The sequence below is a fragment of the Helianthus annuus genome, chromosome 16 (assembly GCF_002127325.2).
Source record: "Helianthus annuus cultivar XRQ/B chromosome 16, HanXRQr2.0-SUNRISE, whole genome shotgun sequence".
NCBI classification, from domain to species: Eukaryota; Viridiplantae; Streptophyta; class Magnoliopsida; order Asterales; family Asteraceae; genus Helianthus; species Helianthus annuus.
Window position 1 is genome coordinate 164,306,421 of NC_035448.2, and position 12,182 is coordinate 164,318,602.

The window sequence follows — 12,182 nt, forward strand, 5'->3', positions numbered from 1 at the left end:
TGTTAGAGATGATCTCTCATATCAAAGCATGTGAGCTAGATGATAAACAAAGAGAAACCAACTACAAAAACAGCATGTTAGCCGCCGGTTTTTCCGTAGCTTCCCCTTCATCAAACAACAATAACACAACACTGTTGTCTCAAGGAGGTTTTCAAATGTTTCGCAATACCACATATACTAAGACTGCTCCAACTTCAGCTAATGTTTACTGCTCAGGGTCCTCTAATCAAGCTGCTACCCCAGCTGCTCCCACTTCCACTACGAATGCTGGAAATGTTTCTACTGCTGCTTTCGCCTCCGCTGCGAACAATGAAATGATAGCATTCTTTACTAAACAGTCAAAAGAAAATTTGGATATCGCAGCATCTGTTATAAACTGTTTGAACGCCTTCGTTGCAGGAAAACTTGATCCTCCAAAATGGTGTCCCGATGACCTATCACAGATCCATCCTGATGATGTTGAAGAAATGGACATCACCTGGCAGATGGCAATGGCTGCCTTTAGGGCTCAAAAGTTTGTAAAGAAAACGGGTAAGAACACGTGGGGTACTGCCTGGAATGGAGCTACTAAGGTGCCTTTTAACTTGCGCTGTTACAACTGTCATGAGGAAGGGCATTATGCTCGAAACTGCACAAAACCACTGATGAACAGAGAACAAACTCCTGCACAGCCCGTAACACCTAATCGAGAGAGAGCTCTTGTGACCACTGCTAGTATCGCAGATGCTGCTACTACTGGAAGCCCTCAACCGCAAGGTTTAGCGCAAGCTCTGGTGGTTCAGCCCAACATCAACTTTGATTGGACTTCTGAAATTGAGCATCTAAACATCTCAGCTCCAGAAAATCAAGCTGCTTCAAATAACATTGCTTTCATGACCTCGAGTGATCAAAACTCCAAGCCCGAAGAAGAGACTGTAGCTGAAAACTTCGCTTTTATGACTCAAATTCTTTCAGCTCCTGTTAAAGGTCTCACCAAAGAAGAGGTACTTTCTGTTTTCTGTACTCCTGAGTGTAGGGAAAGGGTCGAAGCTTATAGAATACACAACGCTGAGCTCATTCAAGATTATCAAGACATAAAAAATAAAAATTTTACTTTGTCGAAAAATGAGAAACTTTACAAAGAAAAGATTGAGGCTCAGCGAAAAGACATCATCAAACTTAAGGATGATGTGAGTGTAAAAACAGCCCATTTCCTAGAAGCTCAGGAAAAAGTATGTATTTTGACTAAGGAACTGGAAGATATCAGAGATAGATATCAGATAAATGAGCTAAACATAAAGAAATTTGATTCTTCCAGTAAATTAGTCAAAAACTTGTGTGATCAACAGCTTGCGTACAAAGAAAAGAAAGGGCGTGGTTTGGGTTATAATCAGACTCCTCCTCCATATAATGATAATTACACTTATCTGCCAATGACTGAGGAGGAGATGATGAATGAGAGTAATATGACTTATGGTTCCAAGAACAACAAGTCGTCTTCTCATGACAGACAAGTTGAGAAACAGAAGTCTACTCCATTAAACTTTGTTTCCAAAGGTTCAATTGATCCTAACGTTTCGTCTTCATGTGCAGATGATATTTCTGAAGTAAAGTGTGAAGATGTTCATGGCAGTGAACCAGTCATTATTTCTAATAATTCTGAATCTTGTTTTGAACCTTATTCTGAACCAACTGAGTCTGACATTGCTTTTACCCGTTCTTTATTTGCGTCGTTTTCTGCTTGTGTTTCGTCTTGTGAGCCTGTTGTTTTGGGCAAAACTGATGATGTTTGTGTTGAAAATTTGAACAATAAGTGTGGTGATGATTGTTTTTCAGCTAATGTGTGTGATTCTAACGTTTCTAATGTTTCTGTTCACGAAAATGTTACAGGTGAGGTCCCTCAGGATGCATTCAGTGAAACCACTGAAACGACTTCTCAAGAAAATCAAGTGTATCCTGATTCTTCTTCTGAATCTGTCTCAGTGGGTGTCCCTAATGTTGAATCTAGTGGGACCCCATTGGAAACTATAATAGAAATTGAACCTGAATCAGCTTCACATGATAAATGTGTTGAGGAAATGCATATTGATGAGACTGCTCCATGTTCAAATAATGAACCTGAATCAGTTTCACATGACAAATGCATTAAGGAAACACATATTGATGAAACTTCTTCGTGTTCAAACACTGAACCAAAATTAAGTAACGAAGAAAAGGAAACTGATATAAGTGAAAAGTCATTAGAGGAAAAATCACCAAAATGCTCAGAACAACCACAAGTCAAACATGTTCAGAAAACCAAAACGTCAAGTCAATCAAAATCAAGCAAATCGAGCAAAAACTTTCAAAATACTCACAAATTGAAGCGTCAAACATGTTATAACTGCGGCATTGCTGGTCATATTGCCAGAAATTGTGTTCAACTCCCAAGGGCATCATACAAGACAAAGTCAGTGCAAAATCAGAAGGTCATGTCCAATCGATATCGTTGTTCGGAGTCAGTGACGACTGAAATGACTAAGACAATGAAAAACAACTATCGCAAGACTAAACCTTCTGATCAGGATTGGAATGCTGCCAAACGCAAAAATCAAAATCAAAATCGACAAAACAATTTTCAAAGACATCAAAATAATGCTTTTGGTAATTACAATTTTAATTGGTCAAGAAAGCATTGGAAACCTAAAGCTAAGGCCATGCAATCCAATCCATTGCATTCATGTTATCAAAATTCCGCCACTAGAAATGCTTCAAAGTTTTTGAATAAAGATAATTTGGTGTGGCAGAGAGTAACTTATATTGATGCACAAGGAAAACCCAGATCCACTATGGGCTGGGTTCCTAAATCTAACTAATCCCGCTAATCGTGCAGGAACAGCTGTGGAGGACTACCGTGCGCCTCTGGTACATGGATAGTGGCTGTTCCAGGCACATGACAGGAGACTTATCCCAACTGATAAATGTCAAGGAATTTAATGGAGGATATGTCTCATTTGCGGGAGGAGAATCAGGCAGAATCACGTTGAAAGGAACAGTACAAAACGGCGTCTTAAGTTTCGAAAATGTTAATTATGTTCCAGAACTGAAACACAATCTGTTGAGTATTTCTCAGATTTGTGATCAAGGAAATTCAGTTCATTTTACAAAGAAAGGATGTCATGTTCTTAAACCCGGGATTGTCATTCCAGAAGACTGGTTCTTAATGACAGCAGAGAGAAAAGGAAATGCATATGTAATTGATATGAACAAGAAACCGTGTGAAGAAATCACTTGCCTATTCTCAAAAATTTCAGAACATGATGGTCTACTGTGGCATCGTCGCCTTGGGCATGTGAATATGAAGAACTTAAACCGTCTGGCTAAAGGTCAACTAGTACGTGATCTTCCAATAAAAGATTTCATGTTGGTTGAAAAGTGTGTTGCTTGTGCAAAAGGAAAGGCTCATCGAAAACCTCACAAGGCCAAACCAGTACCCTCGACGAAGGCCGTGCTTGAACTACTTCACATGGATCTTTTTGGTCCAGTGAATGTGCTGAGTATTGGCAAGAAAGCGTATTGTCTTGTAATCGTCGATGATTATTCTCGCTACACCTGGGTATACTTTCTCAGTCACAAAAATGAAACTGCAGTGCTAGTAAAACAATTCATCACTCTGGCTGAAAATCAAGCGAGTGCTAAAGTGAGGGTTATCAGATCTGATAATGGGACAGAATTCAAGAACGCTATTTTGGACGCATTCTGCACAGAAAAGGGAATAGATCGTCAGTACAGTGCACCACGAACCCCTCAGCAAAATGGAGTAGCTGAAAGAAGGAATCGTACTCTCATTGAGGCTGCACGAACTATGCTGGCTGACTCGAAGCTTCCTAGTTTCTTTTGGGCCGAAGCTGTTAGCACGGCTTGTTACATCTAGAATCATGCTTTAGTAAATAAACGTCATATGAAAACTCCTTACGAGATTCTGGAAGGACGTAAACCTTCGGTTTCACACTTTCGTATCTTTGGTTGTCCATGTGTATTATTACTCATGGACTCTAATGGAAAGTTTGAGGTCAAAGGAGATGAATGTTTCTTTGTTGGATATGCTAAAGGCTCTGCCTATAGGGTATACAACAAAGTAACTAAAAAGTTCGTTGAGTCGTGCAACATTGAGTGGCTTGAAGAGAACGCTATGGATGCTAGGGCCGGTCTGGATTGGTTATTCGATTATTCTGAACTGTTTAAATCATTTAACATTTTGTCAAGTGATTCTTCAGATGCAGGTGTATCTACTCCCAAACAACCTTTGTCTTTTGAAGACACTGAAGACGAAGAGCAGATAGAAGGAAGCGTAAGGCATCATACCATTGATCCACCGAGAATGATGTTTACGCAGCATCCTACGTGTCAGCAAACGTCTCATCAATCCCCTGAAGGTGCTTCAACTAGTGGTTCTGCATCTAATGGTTCTGAATCTGCACTATTTCCTGAACCCGTACCTGAAGATTGCATTGTCACCACTCCATTTGTTCATAGTACTGCAGCACCTAATGAGGGGGAGACTAGCAACACCACCACTGAAGACGAGACCGTACCTGACCTGGCAATACCTACAAGGGTTCAACGAAATCACCCCATAGAGAATGTGATTGGTCCTGTAAATGCGGGAATTCTAACCAGGAGCCAATCAGGAACCATCAATACTTGCTTATATTCTTGCTATCTCTCTCAAATCGAACCTAAAACTATTGATATAGCTTTGCAAGAACCAGGCTGGGTAGATGCTATGCACGAAGAGCTGAACCAGTTTGAGAAGCTTGGAGTATGGAAACTTGTCAAGTTGCCAAAGGGAAAGCGTAAACTTGGAACTAGATGGGTGTTTCGAAACAAGCAAGATTCTGCAGGGGTTATTGTTCGAAATAAAGCAAGGCTGGTGGTTCAGGGATTTCGACAAATTGAAGGTCTGGATTATGATGAAGTGTATGCTCCAGTTGCTCGACTTGAAGCCATCTGGATCTTCCTAGCTTATGCGTCGTACATGGGGTTCACTGTATATCAGATGGACGTCAAGACTGCGTTTCTCTATGGAGATGTGAAGGAAGAAATCTTTGTTGAGCAGCCACCAGGATTTGTGCATCCAGACCATCCAGAGTATGCCTACAAGCTAGACAAGGCGTTGTATGGATTACACCAAGCTCCACGGGCTTGGTATGCCACGTTAACTGAACATCTTTTGGCTCATGGGTACACACGTGGCACGATAGACCAGACTCTTTTTATCAAGAAAGTGGGCAAGGATCAAATCTTACTTCAGATCTATGTCGATGATATTATTTTCGGGTCTCGGGTCTACAAGTGAGGATCTTTGCAAGGATTTTGAAAGAGTTATGAAGAAGAAATTTGAAATGAGTGCTCTTGGGGAAATGACACTGCTTCTGGGTCTACAAGTCAAGCAGAGTTCTCAAGGGATTCTTATCCATCAAGGGAAGTATGTGGATGACGTGCTAGCAAAATTCAAGTTTACGGACGCAAAGCCTGCTGAAACACCAATGGCAGAGCGACCGCTATTAACTGAAGATGAAGAAGGAGATTCTGTACATCAACGTCAGTATAGGTCTATGATCGGGTCGTTGATGTATCTAACAGCTAGCCGTCCGGATATCATGTTTGCCGTCTGCAACTGCGCACGTTATCAGGCTAATCCTAAAACTTCTCATCTTACTGCTGTTAAAAGAATCTTTCGGTACCTTAAAGTCCGACCCCGTTTTGGTCTGTGGTATCCGAGGGATTCCAATTTTGACTTGTTTGCATTCTCTGACAGCAACTTTGGAGGTTCTGACAGTGACAGGAAATCTACATCTGCGGGATGTCAATTTTTGGGCAACAGGCTCATTTCTTGGCAATGCAAGAAACAACAAACAGTGGCAATATCTACAGCTGATGCCGAGTACGTTGCTGCTTCTGCTTCTTGCTCTCAAGTGGTGTGGATGCAACATCAATTGCAGGATTGTGGTTTGACTTATCTTAACACTACTATTTACTGCGATAATGATGCTGCAATTCAAATTGTTCGAAATCCTGTTTTTCACTCCAAAACCAAGCACATTGACATAAAAGTTCATTTCATTCGAGACTGCTTCGACAGAGGTCTTATTACTCTTGAACAAATCGACACAGATGCAAATGTTGCCGATTTGTTCACCAAACCTGTCAGCAGCTCGAAATTCAGAGTGCTTGTGGATTTTCTAAAAATGATCCGTTTCACTGACTGAGCATGTTTGTGTTTAGTAGGTAAATTTGTTCATAAAGTTTTTTTATTCTTAGGTAGTTTTTTATTTATGCACAAATTTAGGGGGAGAAAAATACAAAAACACAAAAACATTAAAAATTGAAAAAATACAAAAAGAGGTGTTGAGGTGTTGCATGACTGGGAAATGAAATAAATTTTCACATTATGGTCAAGGGCTGACTCATGTAAGACCAGTATCGAAACAGTTTGGCTCTAGTATTGATGTGTTGGTAGGCTCTATTCTTTAGACTGAAAACATTGGCTGTTTCTGTTTAGAACTAAAATAGTACATGACCCCAGGAAAGAAAGTCACTTGGAATTAGTTCATATCTATTTGAATGTTTGTATGTTGTCCCGATACACACAATTTTGATCTGACTCTGAAATCTTCTCTGAAAAAGTCGTGTACCTCCTCTGCTGCATCCAGATACATGCTAACCTGGAGGTGCTAGGCAACGACAGCTTCTGCTGCATCAAGATATATGCTGACCTAGCTGTACGTTGTCGCGCTATAGATCTAATACACCCGAAAGAGGCCCTCAAGTGCCCAAAAGAAACCCAAAGAAACCTATATCAAATTGAGAAAAGCTCATTTGATCTGTATATTATACCATCTCTGCTTAAGATGTATTCTGTTCTCTTCTCAATCTATTCCCAGTTAAGATTTCAGAAATCTGGATTGGACTTGTGAAATATGTGGTAGGGAAGATACTTGCATGATAGAGTGTGCTGCTTATATTTCCGGGATTTGATTAGTATTTATTTGGGTGTTCATTAATAAGAAACTAAAACATGATAAAATACGTTACATGCAGTTGTATGGAACAGGTCTGGGAAAATGAGTTTAGATGGACAAATATACTGGCGATCGTCTAGATCATTCGGTAGTAGATCAGTGTTGATAAGTGAAGTCAAGCCCGAAACCTCGTGATTTGATCCCTGAGTAATCTTCGTAATTTTCCTAATTTATTTTTGTAAATAATATTTTTTTTACTTTATTTATTTTTGTTTTTTAGGTTTTTGCAAATTATGCTCGGAAAGTCTAATGGGTTTTAAATTGTTAACTGATGGTTAAATGAATTTGATTGAAATTATTATAAAAATTTCATAAAGAAAATCAAATTACAATAAGCCCAAACAGTAACAGTGTCCGGCCCAAGCCCATTTGATTGGGTGTTGGTATAAGTTCAGGGTCTCGAGTCGAGACCTCATTTCTCACTCGAGACCTTCAAGAAATCCTCTCAAAGTTCCGGCAAAAGATCTTGTTCATCGTGATTCCGATTAGATTTCGACTTGAATCTCCGGTTTCGAGTCATCATTATTGGTATTTCCGGTCTCGATTCATTGTTTATTCAAGGTATATTGATGAATTTCTTGAAGATTTGCAGGTTTTATGAATATTTGATGAAGATTTGAAGATGATGAAGAACCCTAATTTTGAATATATTTTGGTCTTCAAATAAATCTGATGATGTTATGGGTTTTTGATTCAAAAGGCTCAGATGACAAAGTGTTTTTGGGGTTTCGACTCAGACAACAAATACGGACTCGAGACCAGCTGTTGCGAGTCGCAACTTCATGCCTATGACTCGAGATCTCCTGGTTTCGACTCAGGTCTCGACTCGAGATCTCAGTTGTGGTTCCTGATTGCGACTCGAGAACTTATAGTCTCGACTTATGGTTTCGAGTCAACAGTAGCTGATCTCGAGTCCAAATTAGAAATTTCTGAGTTGTTGAAATTAAATATGTTGACTTTGGAATTTAAATTCTTGTGAAAATATAAGTGTAAATGTCTGTAATACACTTCTGGTTTGTGCAGATCATGGATTTAAAGTTCATCGCAACACACAATCAGGCTGGATATTTAGCACCTCCTCCAGAGAAGCACCGGAGTTTGTATACCTCGTTGATGAAGGGTCTGAACAGCTGTCGCATCGTTCACGCATTACGAGATAATCCAGTCATCTATGAAAGTCTTATTCAGGAGTTCTGGAAGAACGCGAAAATCGAGGTAGTTGAAGGAAAGGGAGTTATTGTCTCTGAAGTTCAGAAGAAGACGGTTACTGTGTCAGAGTAGATGATTCGAGAAGTGTTGCAGTTTAATGATCAAGAATCAGATCCGATAGAGGTTGCAGCTGGTACAGTTGAAGCGATATTGCCTAGACTGAGTTATGAAGGAAGATATCCACCTTTGGTTAAGAAATTCGTGCATCCGTATTGGAGGCTTTTGCTGCACATGTTTCTCTTGTGCATATCTGAGAACAGAGGGGGTACTGATCAGCTGAATAGTACACAGGCTGCTGCTCTGGTCTGTGTGATAACTAATGAACCGTTCAACTATTCGAAATACGTTTTGGAAGCTATGAAACGAAATGTGCTAGGAGTCAGGAAGGATAAATTTCTCATGTATCCAAGGTTTTTGCAAATGATTCTCAATGCACGTTATCCAGAGTTGGTGAAATCTGGAAATACTTTGGAGTTGAAGCCGATGGGTCCTGCTTGTTTTGGTGCTCTTACTCCAAAGAAGGGTACTGAAAAGAAATTTGAAGGATTAATTCCTTTGTAGAAGTTTGGTCAATTCTCAGAGACTGAAGATGTTGTTGCTGATCCTGTTATACCTCAACCTGTTCAAGAAAATGTTGGACCTGCTAATGCTATTGTTGCTGAAGAACATGATGTTCAGAGAGGTGTTGAAGATGAGCCTGAGACTGAGTTTGTGACAATTGACTCTGAAGATGAAGGCATTGAAATTATGTGTGGTTCTGATGAAGATGAAGAGCTTCCACCTGAAGCTGAAGTTGCTGCTGATGTTACAACTGCTCCACCTGTGATTTCTGCTGATAGTTTGGCTCTGTTGTTAAAGTCTGTAACTGAAAAGATGGGAAATCCTCCTTCAGATCTTTCGGTTCTAAATGAAGAGTCCAGTGAGAACCCAAAGGATCCTGATTCCCTACCCTTGAAGCGGAAAAGGAGGGATCCTCGGCTCGGAATGTATATTGAAAAAGGCAAAGATCAACCCGTGTTTACTGATGAAGACGATGAAGGTCTTTATGACTTTGACTTTGAGAAGGATGTCACTGATGCCACCATCGCTACTGCATACATCTTTGAGGTTAATGCTGATACTGAAAGAACTGATATGGATACCACAAATGTTATTGTTGATGTTCAAACTACAAGTGTTGTTACTGAGCCTGTTGGTGTTATATCACTTGGTGCTTTTGACTTTGCTGGTCCTTCTAACATTGTTCATGACATGCCTAGTAGTTCAAGTGGTAAAAGGCCTGAAGAACCAGTGAGAATGCCCTTTGATGATGACTCAAGTGATGATGATGAGTTTGTTAGCATAAGAGAGATGAAGAAAAGGCTAATTGTGGTTGAGCAAGATTCGATTCATAAAGAAGCCAAGATTATCCAACTTGAAGACATCATACTGCAAAAGAATCAACAAATTGAACAACTTCAAGGAGATGTTAGTTTGCTGTTTTCTATGGTCTATGATTTACGTGGAAAGCTGGAGAAGAAATTCGGGCAGGAATTTTCTGACCCTACTGATGTTGAGAACAGAAGGAAAGCTTTTGAAAAGGATGATGCTGAGAAAAACGCTGCAATGGAACAATACTTCAAAAGAGTTACTGATCCAGCGGCAGACAAAGCAAAGGCTGAAAGAATCAAGAAGAAAAGAGAGTTGGTAATTTTGAAGAACAAGAATTTGAACCCAGATGATGATGATGCTCAGGCAACTCACCATTTGATGGATGTTGGTGAAACTCTCTATGATCAAGTTGGTAATCGTTCTGGAGTTGTTAGCTGGGGTTTTGACCATGATAGAAAAAGATGGTGGATTAAGCGGAAAGTAGGACCAGTTGAATGGTATAAACATCCAGGTCAGTTTCAATCATTCACAAAGACTGATCTGACTGAGTTGTCAAATGCACCATATGTTGATGATAAACCTGGAGGTCCTGGACATGCGTTTTTCGAAAGACTGAAGAGAGAAGTTCTGCATAACTTTCCATCAATGCGTACTGCAGAATCCATTGTAAAACCAGTTAAAGGAGTTAGGGATCCATTTACTAAGAAGCGAATAAAGATAGTGCACTGGCCTGTGACTGACAAAGAAAAGGTGATTCCGTTGGTTAAGAAGATCCCAAAAGGTGCTTTGAAGTCTTTACATTTCTGGGCTTATGATGAGCGTCTTGGTCAGGCGGTGTTTGTTTGTGATGGTGATGTCAGTTTTCGCTTAGTGGATCAAGTGGATGTGCTCAACATTGCTCTTGAGGATTTGGAAGTGTTGGCTCAAAACCAGATTCGAGCTACTGAGAAATATGAAGAAATTGCCAAGGGATGGACTGCAGCTGTTGCTTTAGCCATTCATATTCGTAAGAAGGGTTTCGGTGGTCTTAAAGATCGATTGGGTGGTGATCGTGACACTTGAAGCATCAAGAACCTGCATGCATAAACCTAGGAGGAGATTGTTGGAACCTGAAGGTTTATACATGTAGGTTTATATAGTTTAAGGGTTGCTTATGTCTTTTGTTAATGTACATGTATGGGCCGAATTTGTGTGGTTTGGGTTAGTGTTAGATGTGTCGCAATTGGGCCTAGGCATAGCCTAGATGTTTAAGTATTTAAACAAACCTCAACCTTAGGGTTGAGGTTGTTCGTTAGTTGGAGGTTGCGACTCAAGGGAACCGGTTTTGTTCAAGATTCTTGTATCAGTCATTGTTCAACTTTGAATGCAAGATCTTTGGTTTGTGTTTTGATTCATATTATTGTTCTTTTACAATTGTTTGTTCTTGAATCTACTTGTGATTGTTTTCCGCACCTTCACAAGGTAAGATCGATATCATTGAAAGATCCTGCAAGGGTTTTACAGATGACATAGGTAAGAGAGAGGTTCGCGAAAAGTGCGATGACAGAAGAGAGTAAGCACACAAGTGTTCTCAAGCAATAGTGGTTATGTGTATCTAAGCGTACCCTGAGCAAAGTTCTATGTCTAGCAAGTAGGCAATATAAACATAAACCATATTACCTAGGATGTTGAGTCTTGCACGTGGAGCAAAGCGTCGTTGTGGATCGTTGAGAACACTGTTCTGGTTATAGTCTGGTTTTAACAAAACGTTTTCCCCTTATTAAAACCAAGTTCTCTATAACCAATGGCTCTAATACCAATCTGTCACACCCCCAAAATCCTCACGCGGAGTACCACCGCTTGGAGGCGTGACATGACAAGGATCAAGCCACCAATCATATCGAACATAATAAGTAATAATAAACGTAAGTGTATATCAACCCACAATATGAAAGGTGTTCAAATATCATAGTTTAAGTAGCGGAAGCATAGTATAAAAGTCCAACGGAATTATTAAGTTTTCAACTGTCATAAGTGTTTACCAAAACATCCACGATCCATATCCACAACGACCACGCCTCCCGTGCAAGCTCCAGGTGTACCTATGGTCCTGCAAGGCATGTAACAGAGAGTCAACAACTAGTTGAGCGAGTTCACAGTGGTTTGTTCAGTTATAGTAATCGTATTGTAAATCGTATGTTCGTTTAGTAATCCATGTATCGTATGCATTTGTATCGCAGCCCTCTAGGCATGTGTGCGAAGACTAGTGGGAGTTTCCCAAGTATTCTAGACTAGGTATATTTGTATCACAGCCCACCCGGCATGTGTGCGAAGTTTAGTGTATGGTTCGCAGCCATTCCAGGCATGTGTGCGAAGATTAGTTCTATTATCGCAGCAATTCCCGGCTTGTGTGCGAAGAGAAGTATTTGTATCACTAGTCTAGCGGTATTTATCAATAACCTTCCTCTCCCGAGGCCTAAAGTACGTAATCCCGATAATGCCTTAAGTATAAAAAATCTTCCAAACCCATTCCCGACCCTGGGAACCCCATGCCTTGGTAAGAGTGTGAACTCACCTTGG